The sequence below is a fragment of the Zonotrichia leucophrys genome, chromosome 3 (assembly GCF_028769735.1).
Source record: "Zonotrichia leucophrys gambelii isolate GWCS_2022_RI chromosome 3, RI_Zleu_2.0, whole genome shotgun sequence".
In the NCBI taxonomy this organism is placed as follows: Eukaryota; Metazoa; Chordata; class Aves; order Passeriformes; family Passerellidae; genus Zonotrichia; species Zonotrichia leucophrys.
In genome coordinates, this window is record NC_088172.1 from 9272929 (window position 1) to 9293485 (window position 20557).

A 20557-nucleotide genomic window follows, 5' to 3' on the forward strand; every position below is an offset into this window, starting at 1 on the left:
AAATATTAAAAAAAAAGAAAAAAGAAGAAAAAGAAGAGAAGATAAAAGAAAAGAAAATTAATTGTAAGTAGTTATTTAAACTCTTTCTCTACTTTACACCAAGGGCCAGTACCTGTTAAGGACAATTTGACATTACCACAGCTTGTCTGTCTCTTATCAGTTCCCACAGAAACATAAATGATTAGCTTACGGAACTTAACTTTTTGTTAACTGATGCCTGGTGAGGGGAGCACATCCTCAGTAATAAGTACAAGATGCAGCCTGGGAAATAGAATTATTTCCACTATTTTCATGATGCCAGTAAAAGAGCTGTGTGTGCATATATTTTGTGGGCCAAGAGATTACAGCTGTACATACATAAGTCTAGAGAGCATGCAAGCATGTGGGTAAATACACAAATAGTATTAGGCAGATGATTAACGCATTGGTGATTTTTTTGTCATTGCTGTTTTCCATGTATTTATGTTGAGGAGGAGCTGAACATGAAAAACCCCAAAATATTTATTTAGTCTAAAATTATTTTCTTTTTATTATGATGGCAGGGTGTCTCAAACAGTAACAATTGGATTTCTTCCTGTCCATGTCATTTGGTTTTCATTCTCCAGTTAGATTAACTTTTTAGATGGATAAAGAGAACGAAATAGGGCCCATTATTATTGCAGTTTCCTACTTGTCTGCATTCATCACAGCAAATATATTCCAGCTAGCAAATGTGCAGGAAAAACCTACCTGGGAGATAGTACAATGTTTTAAATTTACAAACCATACTAGTTATTTAGAAAGCATTTCTAAAACTATATTCTGTGGCTTTAAACAAATTACAGTTCTACTGAGATCTTCTATCAATCATGGTTCACTTTATCAAACTGAAATTTAAGTCTGCATTTAGGTAGAGTGGTTTTGTTTCATCGCCATGTATAGTTTCACTGCTGTTGACCACTCTGAATAAGGATTGTAAAGAGCAACCTAAAGCTGCTATCATCTGTTTTCATTCCATCTTTTGTATTTTAGCTGTATTTTAGCTGTATTTGATCCTCCTTTCTTTTCTCTTGTAACTTGGTCTGCCTTATTTCTCAGCAATGTGATATTACTTGCAATTTTTGGATGCAATTCCAAGGGATTTTCCTGCTAGCACTTAAGAAGGCAACATGGAAAAAAATAGTGAAATGTATGAAAACCTGAGGGAAGCTTTGGTGTGCTGTAGAGAATTTATGTGGACTTTCTGTTACTGAGTGACTGCATTAAATGTTTGACAAGTACTTTTTTGAAAAAAACACAACTAATAGCCTTTGTCACGTATCAAAAGTCTTTCTATATCAAACTTAAATTACACCATCTACAGTATATGGTCTGGCAGTGCCCTGTAATTTCATTATCAAAGAAACATCTCCAGGCTTAAAAATAAGAATTTCTACTCCAGCCCTTCATGTAAATGTCAGAGATGGATTTCTCTCAGTGTTCCAACTACTTAAATATGTATGAGTATATATCATTGAAAACAAAGAAACAGCATCTCCTTCAATTCTCAGTTTGTTATTGTTTATGTGTCTTGGTTCCCCTCCAAAAACTTGCTTAGGACATTGCTTTTTGTTCAGATTTTATTTTTCTTCAGGCACAGGAACTAATAAACCTTGCCCTTAATTTCAGGTTTAGAACTGACAGCTCCATCAAACAGATTTTCTAAGAGAGATGAATGACTTTGATGAAACCACAGTGGACACCTGAACTGCTTTATTAGTTCCCTTTTTCTTTGTCCAATAACTAACGGATATTTTCTTTCACATGCTAATTAAAAATTGGTTTTTTTATCCACCGTGTTACCAGTTTTTGAGCATTCTGAGTTTTGAGATCATATTAAAGAACACTTTTTTGGGGTCTTATATAAGATCCTAGTCAATTACACTTTGCCTTCCAGATCAAATTCCTTATGGTCCAGTATTAAACACACATGTATTATATAGAGACAATAATTTCCTTCTTACATGTAAGCTGAAAACAGGTTCAATTACTAAATCTGGGTTTGGGTTTACAAGGTTGAGTCTTTCAATTCATTTACAGCATTTTTGTTGCATTAACTTGACACAGTTTGTAAGCAGTCTCACATCCCTCAGTTAGGTTGGTGAGGATGTTTTAGATTCTCAGGAAATTTCTCTGCTTTCTGGATTTCCAACAATGCACTTCAAAAAATCTAATAAATTAATATATAGGAATAATTTATTTTCTGTTTATTTCTACATAATAAAACACTATGACTTTAACAGAATTCTTTATTTATATATGTTGACATAATAAGACATTTTATTTTGCAAAATAATGACTATGGAATTATGTATTAATTAATAGAAAATATATTTAATTATTTTATCAAATGTTGTATTTTAATTTTTTTATTTCATTGAGTAAATGTTGTAATGACAAACATGTTCCATGAGCTTTTGAGAAACAATATTTGTAAATAATTTTCCTCCAAATTCTTCTATCAGTCATTTTTCTTCACCCTATTTCTGCACTCCTGCTTCTGTTTTTTCCCAATACAAAGGGAAAGCACTTTCAGTTCTACCAATATTTGCCAATGATATGATCCATTTACGCTTCTGTAGTATTGTGCCAGGGTTATCTCATGTCCAGAGTTCACATTTCTGTCTTAAAACTCTTAATTTCTTGTACTATTCAAATACACCAGAGACAGAACACAAATATATTGGTGGGATCAAAGTGAAAATTAATTTAAACTTAAGCAAGGTTTAACTGATTTATGGCATGCTTCAAATATGTTTGTTAGATATCAATACATGCTGGCAATGTGGACAGGAAAGTGATAATTTAGCACATATCTGGCATTACGTTTCTGTTTAAAATGTTAGAAATTCCATGATATAATAAGTCATCACACAACCTATCCATCTTTGCTGTATTTAACCTAAGTGCATGCGAATGTAGTCTTCTAGTGAATAGACTGTGATTGCTCTCAGTTGTGCAGAGCTTTAGTGCTATCATATTTCTCTAAAAGAATTGAATATTGACATATTCTGTACCATCTAATCTATAAAATTTAATTTAAGACTAGAGGATATGAATCCTCTAGGATATGAATCCTAGTTGCTCCTTCTTTGCTTAGTCAGGTTCAGAATTTAAAAGAAACATATTTGAATGAGAACTTGAATATTAATTGCACACAGACTTGTTAATGCGGTGCTGCAGGACTAGGAAGCCTTGTTGGCTTGAATTTGAGTCATTTTTCTGAGTTTTAACCTGTTGTTATATACATTTTCAATAAGTGTTTGTCAACAGCTGTTTGGCTTTTAAAATTAGACTTAAACCCAAAGTTGTGAGACTCAGTCACAGTGAATAAGACCTTATACCATAGTTTGTCTCATTAACAGGTACCTGAATAAATTAACTGTGCAGAAAAGCAACAGAACCTAATCTTATATTAGCTGTCAGTTTTCATAATCATCTTTTCCCTTCAGTCATTAAAGCTAGCAGTGGTCTGATGGAGGGCTCACAACCAACACAAAGAATGGTTTTAAGCATCATCTCTTTACTATTCCCCAGTACAACCTTTTATACTCTGTCTCTCCAGGGTATAAAAGGTTGTACTGGGGAATAGTACACACACACCTGTGTGCGTTTTACTCTTTTGTGATGTCAGCTCCCCTCAGCATTCTGTGTTTTTTTTCTCCTAACAATGGTCACCTGTTTTACACAGCTGTGTCTTATTAGGGATGAGGCTTGGCTGCAACCCCATTCCTAATGTCCCATAATCTATGCTCCTACATATGTCCCATAATCTATGCTCCCTACTCCTTAAGTAAAAACAAACAAATCTGGATAATCAACAACTCTTTTAGATGACCATATACTGTATTTTATTATTTATTGTGTGCATTTTTTTCCTTTGTATATTTTCTATGTATATATATGTATGAAGGTGATAGAATTCCTGAAATGGGCTTTTATACAATGAACATCAGATGAATATAGTAATATCTATTCTCTTAGGTTCTTAATTTTGCATATTAGCTGAGCAATGACAATAATAATTTCAGGTTCTCATTCACATAATTATAGCTGAAATTATCTGAAAAAAAAATCTCATACGCATGTTAACAGTGCACGTAAATTATTTTTCACCTACCTTGCTCAGAGTTATAAAACTAGGCTCTACAAGAGATTAATAAAGAAATTATTTCCTTATCTTCTTAAGTAGTTCCCTGGTTTCCTTATTTTCTGCAATTTTTGATTACTTGAGGGGGAGGAGCTGCCATCCATTATAATAATTGTGCCACCTATAATTACATCCTTTGTTTTTTCATCTATTGTCTTTTTATCTGTCTGCGTCTGTAGTTTTGAGGATCTTGGAGATGGAGGAATTTTTTTTTTTTCTGTCTTCATATGATGGATACAAGCCCCAGTCATATTTCAGCCTTGTCCATCCAAAATACCTGCCACCCCCATTTTTTGCTCAACAGACCATTATAGCTCGGGTTGTAGCTGAAATAGAGTGCTTCAGCATGATTAACATTTTAACTCATAAACAGACACTTGGCCTTACCGTCCAGAAAGAATATGTACTGTCTCCCTCTCTAAGCACGTCTGTCTCTAGATCTACAGAAGGCATTTTGATGCCAGTCTCTTGCTGAGCTGATAGCTAAAAACATGGTCATTAAGTGCATGGGTTCTGAAGTAAAACCCTTTAGCCCACTCCTAAGTCAACCCATCCTCCAGTAACTTGATTGAGCCTTTGTGAACAGTTTTCTGTCTGCTGAGTAGTCCCAGAAAGAGTATTTGGCTTTCACAATGCTGTTGAATCTGTTTTACTGCAATTTATCTTGCATGGTCTTGAATGGGCAAGAAAAGTTGTCAGACTCCTTATTTCGAAGAAAATTACTGCTTGAGGACATATCTCAAATTAGATCTCATCTCACAACTGAGCTATTACAACTGGAAAGCCTCTTTCATTTTGCGTATTTGCTGGCACAGGAACTGTGTCCTTGCAAAAAGTCAGTCCGTGGTCACCAGTCTGAAAGTTAGTTATTCATTTTACCTGTATTTATGCAAATCTGGAAAGATGCTGAACATATACACCTTGCTTGAATTCTAATGTTACACAGTAAAATGTGAGCAAACCTTTTTTATTTTATAAGTACAGGAATTATTAAAAAATTTGAGTCTAAAAAATACAAGAAGTGATCATGATGTTTTAACATTTTACTTTGTTTTAACTTGAAGTAAATTTCAAACTCAGTTTGGATTCCATTATGTTAGCAGCCTTATTGCAGTTGCTTATAATCTTTTTGTCCTTAAGTTTAAAAAAGCCCTCAGAATCTTCAGATGTGACTGACCAGGCAACACATATATTTATGTAGACATACTTATCTCTCTCTCTACATATAAATCTCTTATGTGTATATAAATATTGTATTAAAGCATCAACTGTACAACTGATCATATAAACGTTTTCATTTTTCTTCTTTAGATGTGAAAAATTGTAATGTCTGAATTTCATGAAGATCAAACACGTAAAAGCTAATAAAGACTCAGCACCTCTGACTGAGGTCATGTTTCCTAAAGAATCAGCTCCCCTTTAGCACTCAAATTAATTGGCCAGATCGCCAAAAGAGATTGAATTAGAAAAGTGTATCATAAGTGTTATGATTGGAGTTATTGAGTTTTGCTCCTTTTTTTTCGTTCTCCTATCTTCCTAGAAGAAAAAATATTATTTTAAAATAATTCTTTCCAGTTTTAGAGGAAGAGTACTTAAAATCTGGCCTTGAGGTCTTCTCAAAATCTGGCTGTACTTGTGAAGCTGAAACAACCTTCTCAAATCATAGCTACTCAAAATGTCAGGAATATTCTGAATAAGATTGAGTTTAATAACTTTGTCAATCAAGCCTATCACTAAATAAAATGTCAGATGTTGAGTTTGTCTATTTATTGCCAATAAAGTTTGCATTTTAACTTTGAAAATGTGCCTGAGAAATTATAATTTTCCATCTTCCTGTTAACTCTTCCAAGCAGAGTTGCAAAATATAGTCATGGTTTGTACTTGGAATAAAACAATTTACCCCATTTAAAATGAGATGATAGTTCTGAATATTATAGAAAAATAAAAGTACAATGACCAACTTTCCTTGAATCCAAAGTACTATGTATCATGACAGGAAAAAAAACAATGAAGATAAAAATGTTTTTTAAAATGGATCCAAGCTAGCAAAAATAATTGTAATTGTAATTTTAATCTTTTTCATAAATAATTGAATAAATAATCTTTTGAAACATTATTTATCTAAATTCTCAGAAGTTTCATGAAAATATTTGAATATATCTTTCTTTTTTCAAATCTCTTCAATATTTCAAATTAAATGTGAGCTCATACTGGAGTGCAATGTTGTTGTGGTCCGGGCTCTCACTTGAAAGTTGTATCTGTCTATTTCTTTGCTTCCCTGTACCAGACATGTCTGAAAATCTTATTCTTCAGCAAAGATGCTCAAACAAATGGACATGATTATTAATTATAACTCATTAGTCCTATACAATATAGTGTGATGACACTTTCCATGTAGACAGATGATGCATCTTCTCATAGGATACTAACTTATAGAGATATTCTTATTATAAAAAAAAAGCATAAAGCTCATGACATTACATTACAGAAAACTTTATTTTGTCACATCTCTGCTGTTTCAGTATCAAACGCGATTAAATCTTCCTATAACGTATTCTGACCCCTTTTTTTTTACCGTCTTCTCTTTAAATTCTTTAATATTTTGATATTATGGTGACTATCAACAATTTTTGTTACAAAACTTGGAGCTTTTGTTTAGCATATGAAATTAAACTTCACTGGCAGAAAAATATATCTAGGGAATATATAGTGGTTTGTCAGTGCATCCAAACTTAATGCTTCTGTTTTTCAACAGTACTGAGACTTTCATGAATATGGCACATAACTATTTAAAATTTAATATTTTAACACTGACAATATTTAGTATAGTGTAAACCCTACTGTAAAATTTCCTTCTTTTCCATACCTCCCTTGCCAACAATATCTCCCCATAATGCCCATGGGTTTTTATTTTCCTTAAAATTTTCCTACCTTTGAATCCACTCTGTTTTTACTTCTGAGTAGGTGTAATTATCAAAGGGTGCCAGACTTCATTTTCATTCCTGATGCTTTTCAAAAAGTGTAGACTTTGTGAGGTACTAAATATATATACATATATATATAATCTGAATATGTTGCAGGCAATATTTCCCTATTTGGCTATACTGTTTCCTGAGAAGAACTAGCATATGCTATACCTGTAGGAAGATTACATTTCTTTATGTAATCTCTGAGTCTTCTGTGCTGTCCTCCAAACTTTGAGACTGGTGTCCTCTGTGAACAACTATGAGAAACAGTGTGAAACCTTATATAAGTCTAGCTGTAGATGCTGATACTGTGGGTGGAGGAAATATCAGATAGAAGAGAGGACCAAATACGGATGAAGAAAATAAAACATTTCCACAAAACTGTGACATTTTCCTGGTAAAAAAATCTACTTTTCTACATACAATCTACAAGTATATGTCTGCATGCTGGAAAAGGGGGAAAAGAAATTTCATCTTTTCTATCTGTGGTGTGAGAAGTAATTATGGAATGGGACAGCATGAATACAAAGAAATGTAATCATGCAAAGGAGAACAATCCATGGAGGATGTACAGGAAGTTCTTCTGAAACCTTTGCTGGGCTACGTGGGCTCTGTTCTATTCATGTGTGGAGAGATAGAACGTAAGAGAATAGTGCAGAAGGTAGGCTCACACCTGAGGAGTTGCAGCTGTACTAATCACCAAAGATTAGGAACAGGCCTACCCTTAACAGGCCACAGTGGTGTCCAATAAGGATGAGTGCTACAAAAGAGTGGGTTAGCTGGGTGAGGAGAGGGCTGGGGTTTCTTGGCTGTGCTGTGAAGAAGGAGTCAGTGCTGTGAGGAACTGCCTATGAGAAATCACTGAGAAGGTATGGGAACCTTCACAATATGATGATAACATTCATGTATTTAGCTGGTGGCTGATACCTTCCAGAAGAGGCATTTAATTTCAGAATACAACCTTCTCATTGTGGCTGTGATTTTAAACTTTCTGGGTAATGGAGTGTATTACCATTTACCATATGATGAGATGGCCTTGTCTGTCAGCCAGGGAGCTGCTTAATGTTATATATGGGTCAAATGAGCCAAAAAAAGAGAGAAGGAAAAAAATTTAAAGAACCTTGAGCTCTCTAACAAAAGGGAAAACTTCCCTTATGGCAAGTAGCCACATAGTGTTTTTTTAAAGATCCATTTTCTCCTGAAAATTGATTAAGTAGCACTAAATCATATAAGATAAAGGAATTCCAAGGTCAAGGGGGATTTCTGCAGAATCACCCATCGCAGTGACTACTGTAGCAGATGTTGTTCTTTCAGCAGAAATAATTATTTAATGTTTGTAAATACATTTCATTCCATGAAAAAATAGCAATTCTCCAACATATCATAACACTAAAGCCTTTCCTTGTGAATATTTGCACACAATAAATGAGGAAGAGCTATAAAAACCAAATTAATCAGATGTTTGGAATTTGACTAGTTGCTCCCAAAGGCAGGTTTACTGAATGTATCCCTTGGAAGGTGTAATGCTATCTTCAAACATTACATGACATCTGGCTATGTAAAATTGGAGAAATATATACTCTAAAAAGAAATAGATTTATTGAACTAATCTTATGTCTCAACTTGATTTAGTGAAGGTGTTTATTTTTCAGCAGCTTTGACCAGAAAAGCAAAATAATAAGTTCTGGTTCAATCCTTAAAAAAGCTCTACAATAACCATGAAATGTACTATATAGACAAAAAAGAGAGCAGCTGCCATTTTCATCACCCAGATCTTATTTAATCAGATCAATATAGAACTGTTCTGGAGTTCACAGTAATCATAATGCTATAAATTTGCCCATCTTAATTCTTAGTCTTAAGATTTTCTTATTTAAGTCAAATCATGCTTGAAGAGAGAAATTTCTGTGTTGTGCCTATGTATGATGGCAAATTTTCAATACCAAAGATGAACCAGAAGTTTAGGTCATCCAATCAACACCTCTGCTCCAAAATTCATATTTGTAAGTGCCCTGTGGTGTTAAATATTCTCTTGTCAGTCTTCGGTTTTCTTGACAACCACTGTGATTTTCTTTCAGAAGGGAGTATGTTAGCATTTTACCAGTAATTTGGTGTCATCTGAGGATTTTGAGAGGAAAAATATCTTTCCTTTTATACTGCTCTAGCATAATGGAGAAAAAAAGTGCCCAGGAAAATGCCCAAGTTCTAATTTACAAGTGATGGCATTCTGTATTGCTTCTATAGTGTCAGGTGGTTTTCTGTATTGTCAAATGTACAGGCTGACTTTGGAATTTTTGTTTTGTTTGTTTGGTGTTTTTAATTTGTTGGGTTTTGTCTTGATTTGAAAAGACATGTAAGCAAGGCAGGAGTATCCCTTGAAATTGAAAATGTATACCCCATCCCTCCAAATTACTATAATTGTCAAATTAAGGGGCTCTCAGACAAAGATATGGGAATAGGAATAGCAGTTCTTTACTAGGAAGATTAAAATAAAAATGCAGTAGTACAAAAAAAAAAAAAAAAAAAAAGCCACAAAAAAACCACAAACCAGGATGGTGGTAGCAGTCCGATTGAAATGGCGGCTGCAATCCTCCTGGAGTGACAGATGTGGCTCTGTTGAAGTGGTGATCCTGCAGAAAGGTGTAGTTTTCCTCTGGAGGTCCAGTGTTGGTGCAGACAGGTCTGGTCTTCCTTCTGGGAATCCAGTGGGAAAAGGCTGCTGTGGTGTTCCAAATCTCAGATTATATCCAGGTAGGAATGCTTGGCTCCTACCCCTGGGCAGGGCTTCTCACAATGGGATGATGTAATTTTCATCAGCCATGCAGTGACACTCAATGGCCCATTAACAGAAGATATCTTCCTGGAGGGAGGATGAGTCATGGAAGAGATAAAGAAAACAACTCCACCTGGTTTTAAGAGCTGGCCCATTAATAGAAGATAACTACCCCACCTGGTTTTAACAGATGGTAACAGCATACCTACTTTCAGTTACATCTTGCATTGCAACCTAAAGCATTTTGCTACATTTTTCTTCCTCCCTTTGTTATGTTCTATCTTTGCATGAAGATATGGGATTCCTGATTTTTCATTCTTTTTGTTAGAGAAATGTGTTCAGATCAGATGACTAAAAACAGTTGTGGCACAGAAACCTGTAACTTGCGCTGCCACAGTTGCCTCTGTTTAGGGAAGTCAGGAGGGAATTGGTGTTAAGTGCTCTCTCTCTCTTTCTTTTGAATGTATGGTAAGAGAGATGGTAAAGACAGTTACAGTTCATGTTACTGTTCTTTGTAACATCACACTGGGCTCTCTGAAGAGTACAGGTAACCACAAAGGGACTGCTATGATGGCTTCATATACTACAGACTCAGTGGCTGTTCAATTGGATAGCCTCCCTTGACTTGGCTTCACAGAAGAACCCATGACTTGGTGGTCATAATATTGAAAATAAACAAAAATAGTGATAATTAAAACAAAACGGCCCTACAAAGACAACTTGAGACATTCACAAAAAAATAGAACGCTGTAAAACTTTTCTTCAAGCCTCTGTCTTGTTTGTTGTGAAATGTAAATTTATGCAGCTGTGAAAGGGCTTATAGAAGACTCTACACAACCATTTAAAAAACTATAATTTGTGAATGACTGTTATTTGGAATCCTGGATTAATAGTAGAGAAATAATTAGTTCCAGCCATAAATTAGGAAGGGAAGCATAAATATGAAATCTATTCCTTTTAGTTTAATAAATATTGTCAAATTAGGAAAGTTGCTCAATATGACAAAACACAAATTCAAGAGATGTTATCATACATCTGATATCTACTATTCCTGTTTAATGTTTTACAAGACATCTTTATTATCCTCTCATACAACACCAGAACAAATGTGCATTTGCTAAGGTGAGATTTGTCATTCTTGAGTCTAACTAAACCTTTGTTCTTTTCTTAAATTGAAAAAAAGGATTCATTTCAGACCCCATGGAAAGTACTTAAGATTTATTTTGGTTTTTTATTGCCCGTGCAATATTTGCTTTTTTTTTTTTTTCCCCTCTGTTTATAAAGCCTCAAATATTTTTTAGTTTGGAACTTGAAATCTACCAATAAAATGACAAAATGAAATACAAGCTATCAAGGAACAAGTTTTAGGTGAGCTTGTGTTTTCTGAAAAATCACACAACAAAAAATATTCAAGGCACCACCAAATTTACAGGCTGTACAATTTAACATTTATTTAGGAACTGGACTTGATGATCTTTGTGGGCCCCTTCCAACAAAGAACATTCTGTGAAATCCGTGAGTAATTCAATTGTAATCAATCTGAAGTGAAAGACAGACCAAGTGACTGATCTGTATGCATGCTAGAAGATGTACTCTGTTCTGAAGAAAAAAATGTACACAGAAATGAACTTTCTGATTGTAGGCCAAACAAATGTATGCTAATGTAACTTCTGAACACCTCAAAACTGAAATGCTTTTGGTTTTTGGGACTTATTGCTTCAACTGACTACAGTTGAATATGGATGCTTTTTAAAGTGCCCCAGACAAGTATTGATATGATATGGATGATTGTGGGATCTCAGCACCTCAGGACTGAGGTGCCGAGTCACCGAGACCACCCTTGGGGGGCTCGGGAGTCCTGGAATGTTGCCAGAAGTGTCTGGTGGCTGGACTTTGATCCTACACAGGAGACGACACCTGTATGAGGATAGGAGGATTTCACCGGAGTGAATGGTGAAGGGATTAGTTAATTAGAGGGTGAGACACAGGGTTTAGGATTTCTGTACAGGGGGGTTTAGAGAAGTAAGATGGAGGAATTGGGGCGTGTCCTGTCCTTCTTCTTCTTCTTCTTCTCCTCCATCTTCTGTGGTGATGGTGGCACTTTGGGATTGGTTGTTACTAAAAGTGCACCGGGCAATAATGGTAAAAGGCATTGGGGAAAAATGATAAATATTGCATACGCAACTTTGGGTATAAAGATAGGTGACTGTCCGGAGGGGAGGGAGTGTGCTCATGGCTGGCTGCTGAGCAGACCTCTGTCGGGCCGAAAGAAAATCTTTTAGATAAACAATTAATAAACACAGAGACCGAAAGAAGAACTGAAGCCTCTTCTCGTCCTTTGATACGCGGGCTGCCCCAAGGCCACCCCGGGCCTTTCCAGGCCCTTCAAACAGCTGAAAACCGGACAGATGCTCATATACTATTGTGTGGCATATTTCTAAATGTGCCTTTTTAGGAAAAAAGAAAAAAAAATAGACTTCAGATATATAAATTTTTTATAGTCAAAATAGAGAGGTTGCATCTGTAAATAGCCAGATGAAATCATATGCCTCTAAAGAGATTTTTCTCGATTGAAGCTGCCAAAATTAGAAACAGCTATACAACCTCTATAAATGGCTTAATATTGTATTTTTTATCACAAGGTTCACAAAGATGTTTGTTTGGTAGGGTTTTTCCCTGTGTTTGGCATTTGCCTTCATACCTAGGACTGCTGGAAGTAATCCATTGTGTGTTGACTATAGCGTTGACTTCATTACTTCATTAGTGTTGCAGAGAACAAGCCAGGTAATAACGTACCTGACTAATTATGCTTGCAAATTATCATAAGCAGAAAACTGAAACTGCTTCCCAAAATCAAACTCAAAATAAAACACGGAGTATAGTATTTTCGTAACTGCACGTCAGTATTGTAGGTGTTTGTTCTTTTTCTAGTTCGAAATGGTCAGAAATTTATCTATGAGAATCAGAACATGCACAACAGAACTTAAACCCTATCAGAGTGTCTCAAACAATTAAGTTACTCAAAACAAAGCACTGAATGAAGAAAAAAATCCCATCATTCTACTAGAAACTGCAGAACATTACTAAGTGCTAGAAACAGGAGGAATTAAAATTCCAATGCCTCATTCTCTTTTAGGTAGAGCATAATGAGAACAGAAAATAGTACAATATTAATCCATCCTTGTGACAAACCTTGCAAGGTAAAGGGAAATGGGTCCAAACTTATCTGTCCTTGTTACTGTCTTCTTGTAATGCCACAATCCTCTCTAGTTACCCAAGTACGAAGTCATACAAAGTATTAGTTTTCAAATCAAATTGTACTGTTGGCAGTGGGTCCAGCTAAGTGAAACTGTAGTTTCAATTTCACTTAAAATAGACAAATAATTAGATACAATGGGCTGAGGATTCAGTCAATAATAATGTATAATTCATACTTAAGCAAAGGAGTGACTTTAACCCTTGGTATCTTTGGATTTTGGCCTGGATTTTTCCACAGAGCTTATGTGCTGTCACATATATCTGGAAGCTTTGGCTTAATTGGATGCTTTTGTATTTGAGTACAAAGAAACTCTGAATGACAATATTTATGCTAATTCAAAAGTGTGGGATGTAGTGAACATTTAAAAATAGACTACATGACTATGTATCATAGAATTGGAGTTTCAAGGTTATTTCAATACATAAAAAGATTTTTTTGTGCTTAAACACCACTGCAAGAGAGGCCAAGCTAAACATATGAAGGCACATCTCTGAAGTATCCCAGATGATTAGATCTACTGAGGGCTAATTGCTTTCTACAACAGTTTCTAATGTCTTTGTGACATTCTAAAAAAGGTTAAATATCTAACTTTTTGACGTTTTTGAAACAAATGAAATCCCATTTTTCAAATTTACCTTATTTTTGAAGGCAAGATTACTAAGAAATATTAGTCAAGATTTTAATTTTCACTTTCTCAATGGAGGAAAAATACTCAAGAGGAAAAGTACTTAGTAAAAAAATTATTTTCAGAGAGGTTTAGCACAGCATTCCAACAGTATCGTGGTATTGACTGGACAAGATAAGAGAAATATACTAGTAAAAATGGAATCTCAGATATACTTCAAGAATTTCTTGATTCACTAGTGTTATAAGTTGAAAACGTATTGTTTTTAATTTGAAATGTGTTAAAAAAGTTGTTTAAAAATAAAGATAGCGGTCATCTTATTTTTCCTCTCCATGTAATAGATCTCGAGCACTGAGATATGACACCAATGTTCACATTAAAAAATATATATATATTTTTCACAATATAATCACAATATATTCACAATATATAAACAAGAGTTTCAAATTTAAGAGATTCAAATGTAAATGAGATTAAATATGGTAAACTAGATAAAATGTGTGAAAGACAAGAATGAAGAAGAAAACCAGAAAATAGTATGAGGTATTTCACAGTTATAGAGTGTACTATAATACAAATTACAAATATATCAAGTAGAGATTGATTCTCAGAAACTCAGATAGTTGACATAGGTTTTAGTCAATAAAGCATGAAAAGAAGTGTAGAAGAATTTAAACCACTGTCCATTGTGTAAGGATAGCAACTAATTAGCTTTACTTAGTGCTTAAATAAGTACCTGAGTAGTAGTATTTGGAAAGATTATGAATCTGGTTGATCAAGCTAATTATCCTTATCTGAATTTTTTAACTCCATGAGACATTTATTTCAAAACAAAATATAGCAATTTACCTGAGATGAGGGCTGGGCTAGCCTTGTTGCTTTCTTGCCAGTGAGAAGGGAAAGAGGAAATTCCCTGGATCATTCATTTTTTACATGGGTACTCACAGAGACGTATCAGTTTTCTCTGTGGTTAAACAGACTGTCAATTCTCAAACCTAATTACTGATTATATTTTTTTCAGAAGCTGAGGAAACTGCTAGCAGCTTATCTTAGAACGTCACTTCCATGATGCAAGACCAGCACACTACCTTAAAATGGAAAGGTTTATGTGAAAATAGGAAGGCTGGTTCTTACTGGCTAAGTTTGTGTCACCAGATCTAAAAGCATTTTCCTTCTTTTGCTTCAGGTATATGACCTGGTTTTATCAAGGTAAATGAAGGTGTATCCCCCACCCCACTGCACACTGCAGTCCCCTGCCCCATTACCCATCAATGGAAATGGCACCACAGATGTGGTATTTTTGAAAATCAGATCCCTTGACTGATACTGGTTATATGTCTAATAGGTAAAGCATTTTAATGATTCTGTTATTAAAGTTCAGAGACAGACCTTTTATCAAGCATGCCGGAGCTTTCATCATGTTTGGCTAAGATACTCTTTGATTGCACTGAACATTATTTTTAAGAAGGCTCCCCTTTGCCACATTCATGAATTTCCTATGATCCACAGAACAGGAGTATTTGAGATAAGCCTACATATAGGCTACACATACAGAAAATCCACCTATTTTCATTTCTTTTATGCTTTGCCTTCTTTCATAAAGTGGTGGTCAAGTAATTGGAAAGTATACATAGCTGAAGATCTTTAATTACTTCCTGATAAATAACTTATTTTTTAAAATTTTGCTATCCTATTTCAAAAAGACTGCATTTGACTAGGCCATTTTTTCCTCAGGTCTGTGTTTTGTCCCTGAAATTTGCAATTCCCTTGCAGCTGAGCTTCAAATGCTCTCTTGACCTGAAACATAAATAAAATTTTCTGCACTTTTCCAGACACATTAATCCTAGTATAGTAATTATGTGTATGTCAATTCTTAGGGAGACACTCACAGTCTCATGGACAAAGTGTTTGTTAAAAGGCAAAACTTATTTATCAGTATCTTGGCAAAAGATAGCATTCATATGGGAAATCAAGTCTATTGAACAGCATGATCAATTGTTGGCTGATGGCAATGAGGGTCTCCACTGCAATAATCACTGCAGTGGAATCTTCAGCAAGGTTGGGTTAAATTCCAGCTGCTCCATGATCCTGTGTGACCATTCCAGCACATGAATAACTCATGGCTATCAATTACCCCAACTGCATATAAAGCATCTCTCAAATATCTCAACTATGTACAAAACGCTGTTCTGCATGACCTTTATTGTATCTCTATGAGGAGTTCTCTACTGCGTCTTTGCAAATATTTGTTCTATGTACAGTTTGATCAGTTCTGCAGCAGAAGCTGTCTGGGAGATTTTGGGAAAATCCACATGGGATATAAAAATCAGCAGACTTAAGGGCACCTTGATTTTTGAGCATTTGGGGATCCAGAGAGGTCCCAGGTGAGTGGAAGCTGACAAACATCTCAGTTTCCAAGAAGAGAAAGAAGGAGAACCCCAGAAACTTCAGGCCCACCAGTCTCACTTCAGTGCCTGGTAAAAGGCACTGAAAATGGAAAAGGGTATTCTGGGAAGTACTGAAAAACACCTGGGGACAACATAGTCACTGGTACCAAACAGCACAGCTTGGTGAGGGGAAGGTCCTGTTTGTTGAACCTGATTTCCTTCTATGACAGGGAAAACCACTTAGGTGATCTAGCAAAGCCAGTAGACTTTGGACTTCAGCAAAGCTTTTGATACTGTCTCTCATAGTATCCTTCTGGATAAAATGCTGGATTATAAGGTGGTGGTGTAGTCAGTCAACTGGTTAAAAGTCCTTTGTCTACCATCAGTTATCTCACGTATGCAGATGGCTGGCTGGGGCGTTCCTGAGCAACCTGGGAATTAACATCACCATCCTGATGTCCATCCACATCACAGATTTAATTAAAGGGCAGGCTGGAATTTCATCTTTTAGCTCACTAATAACTAAGATTCTTAGCATTTGCAACACAATAGATCAGTAAAATGCTTTGGCATATATAAGGTTAAAAAAACCCAAAAATTCAAGAAAAATATGATTGAAGTAAGAATAGGCCATGATTATGTTGGGGGTTTTTATTCTGTAGAAGAGCAGGATTTCCTTATCACTTGCAAGCAGGGTTGGTATATATATGTAAGTGCAGAAAATCTCAAAACATGCATGCAGATTTGAACATTGCTCCCAGTTCTATCTATCTTGTATTATAAAACCACATTCCCAGAAAATCTGTTGTGTAGGCTAACATTTTTCTTCACCCTTGTCATGATGGATTTTTTTTGTTGTTGTTCATGCTTTTTGGCATCTGAGCACAAAATACTGCATATAGATGTGTTGCTAAAGACAGTGTTTGGGAGGATGTAAATGGAAAACTAAGCATTTCTTAGTACTAAAAGTAAGAAAATTTTTCCTTACTTTTTTGGCTGTCTGTTCTACTGAGATTTACTTTTGCTCACATACTTTTACATTCATTTCCCCTGTAGCAGGTAAAAGAACGAGGTTACAGGATGATTGCTTTATTGTATTTATTTATAATATTCTTATGCAAACAATATAGTGAGCACTTATTTATAACTTGTTTGAGATCTAATAAAACTGAGGCCTGTTATACTAGTTCAGTCAAATTTGTTGATTTTCTCCCCCTTCCTTTATTTGCTTTGTTTTTGGCTTCTATTTATTTCCTTGCTATAATCCTTGTCTACTTAGAGATTTGTGTGGATAAATTAAAAACCTTTTTTTTGTCACTGGTTTATTGTCATTCCATCTTGACAAGAACTGCAGAAAACCCAGCTAGAAGGCAAGGGTTTTTAGGCATACAGTGCCTTTTTTCTTTACCTACAAGCAACTATGTAAATTAAAAAATAATAATTATACAAAATATGCAACAAAAAACCAACAAAACACCTTAAATAATTTCCTACCTTCTCAGAGCATTGTTTCCTAGGGCAATGGCACTTTCAGTCCCTGTGGACTGCCCTTTTATACAACTGTTGCCCGATTGATAAAGGACACAAAACTTGGATAAGTTTTGTGCGGCGCTTTATTGAAGGGCCCGGGGGCCTGCAGACTAGTGTCCCCAAAAACAGAGCCCCGAAATTCACACATGGGTGTTTTCCTTTTATATACATCCAATTCATAACAAAGTCTCCAAGAAACAGTGGCCCTTTGCCAAACTACGGACCCTTGTAATACATTCCCTAGTTCACGAGCAAAATCATAAATCTTCTACCTGTCCTATTGTAATGCTATCCCCAAACTGGTTAGTCTTCTTTACTCTCCTACCCTGGCTTAATGTTTATTGAGTTCCTAAGGCTACTTGCCAAGGTTACACATAACTCAACATACTATCAACGGCTACAAAATTATTTTTACAAACCAATTCACACAAAACTCATAACCAAACTATAATAAAACATTTTGCTAAATTTCATTTCTTTTCCAACACAACCTTCATGCTTAGTTGTGCACAATCTTTTTATTCTCTGTCATTTCCTGTTTTCTTGGTTATAAGTTTCATCACACAGAAAATATTTTTGTTGTTGTTTTTAGACCATTTCAACTCTGTCTCCTTTCCAAACTTCCAAAACTTCATCAGGAATTTCTTTTGTTTCATTTACACAATGATTTTATAAACATTTGAGGGATGTATTTGCAGTTTATAGCTCTTTGCAGTTGAGTGTTTCCCCTGGGCCTGTTCACCTCATGACATCTCTGTAATTTCATTCTCTTAATTACATTTTAGCATGCAAAACAATGGGAGATAAAGTCTCCTCAGATGTTAGACAAAACCTGCCACAGATCTTACTAAAATTTCCTACCAATAATGGTAGGATTTTACTGATAAGCGTCACAGTAAGACAATAGCCTGTTTTGTAACATGTAGAAAAGGTTAATAATCTCATTAATGTACTGAGAGCGTTCAATGCTGCTTGCATTCATTGTGGAGGCTGGACAAGCCACCTCAGTGACTGAGGAATAAATCCTTTATCAAGAGACTTCATGCTTTTTTCAAGGGCTAAATTCTCTGTCACTCAAAGGTGATTCTTCTCAGGGTGGAATTCCATGCACTTTCATACCTATGAATCCCACACACCAGAGCAGCTCAATTACAATTTCTTTATTTGAGAAAATGTTTAATCTCATCACCAGAGAAGTTCTGTTTGTTGTTCATAGCCCAACAGATTCTTTTTTGTCAACATCAGAGCACCCAAACAGTTGGGTTCAGCCTACTCATTTCTACATTAAGTACCAAATGTCTTAGAAAGTTTTCATTGCAGAAGGCAGAGGACTGCCAGAGTGCTTGTTTTTGTAATTAATCCCTATGGAAACAAAATGTTGTGATTTGAAATTTTGACCAATCTAAGAAATAAATGGACTTTAAAAAGGAATTTTTTTCACTAATAAAATTTAGGTATGCTACAGGATATGTAATGTTAATTTATAGTGAATATGAAGAGATAGTACTTCAATAAGTGTAGTTCCACACTTTGATATATAACAAAAATAAGACTGTACCTGATTTGTTTAATCATAGAATCAAAAAATGGTTTGTGTAGAAAGGCACCTTTAATGATCATCTATCCTAACACCCCCATTCCCTGCCATGGGCAGGGAATTCTTCTAGGGACACCACTAGATCAGGTTGCTCAGGGACCAGCTTGGATTTGAGCACTATCACAGATGGGGCATCCACAACTTCTCTGGGCAAACAGTTCTAGTGTCTCACTCCCCTCTGAATAAAGAATTTCTGCTTAAAACTTTCAATTTAAATCTCTACTCTTTCAGTTTAAAATTGTTATCCTTTGTTCTATCACTGTCTGCCCATGTAACAAGTCACTCTTCCTCTTTTTTAAACCCCCTTTAACAAGTTGAGGGCTGTGACAAGGTTACCCCAGTGCCTTCTCCTCTCCAGGCTGAAAAACCCCACTCTCCCAACCTGTCTTTGTAGGAGAGGTGCTCCAACCCTCAAATAATCGTTGTGGCCTTCCTCTGGACCCACACTAACAGATCCGTATCTGTCCTGTGCTGAGGACTCCAGACCTGGACACAGAACTTTAGGTGGAGTCTCACACTGTCTGTGATCAAGAGAGCTGAGTTGAAATTTGATCTGTTAACAACATCCATTTACATGATTTCCATCTGGAGAAGCATAAGGAGTGATTCTGGTCATTTTCACTATAAAGAAAGAGAATGTTTTCTGTTTGACAGTTTCTAATATGACGAGAGTTTGCCAACTGAGGAGGGATATTCACTTGTGTGACTCCTGTGTTACAGCATATCTGAGAATATGTCATGGTTTAACCCCAGCCAACAATCAAATCCCACTCAGCAGCTCTCTCACTCCTGCACTAGAAGCACTGGGGAGACAATTGGAAGAGTAAAAGCTGGAAAACTTGTGAGTTGAGATGAAAACAGTTTACACAGGGAAAGCAAAAAGCACATACTCATGCAAAGCAAAACAAGGAATTAATTCACTGCATCTCATGGGCAGGCAGCTGTTCAGCCATCCCCAGGAGAGCTGGGGCACATCACGCATAAATGGTTCTTTGGGAAGGCAGATGCTATCACTCCAAATGTTCCTCACTTCCTCCTTCTTTCCCTCACTTTAATGCTGAGCATGATCTCAGATGGTCTGAAATATCCTTTGGTCACTTGGAGTCAGCCTGGCTGTGTCTCCTTCCAACTTCCCCATGCAGCCCCAAATTCCTCACCAGGCTGGCAGTATGAAAAGTAGAAAAGGCCTTGGTTCTGTGTAAGCCCTGCTCAGCAATAGCAAAAACATTCCTATTACCATCACTGCATTCAG

The 20557-nt window shown here is 35.7% G+C and overlaps 1 long non-coding RNA gene across 1 annotated transcript; it reads left to right on the forward strand.

Annotated features, from left to right (window-relative positions):
* The first annotated feature begins 7934 nt into the window (after nt 1-7934).
* LOC135446323 (uncharacterized) lies at nt 7935-15500 on the forward strand. Its single transcript, XR_010439737.1, has 3 exons — nt 7935-8003; nt 13044-13107; nt 14813-15500. It is a non-coding gene; the product is annotated as an uncharacterized LOC135446323 (long non-coding RNA).
* Nucleotides 15501-20557: the final 5057 nt, after the last annotated feature.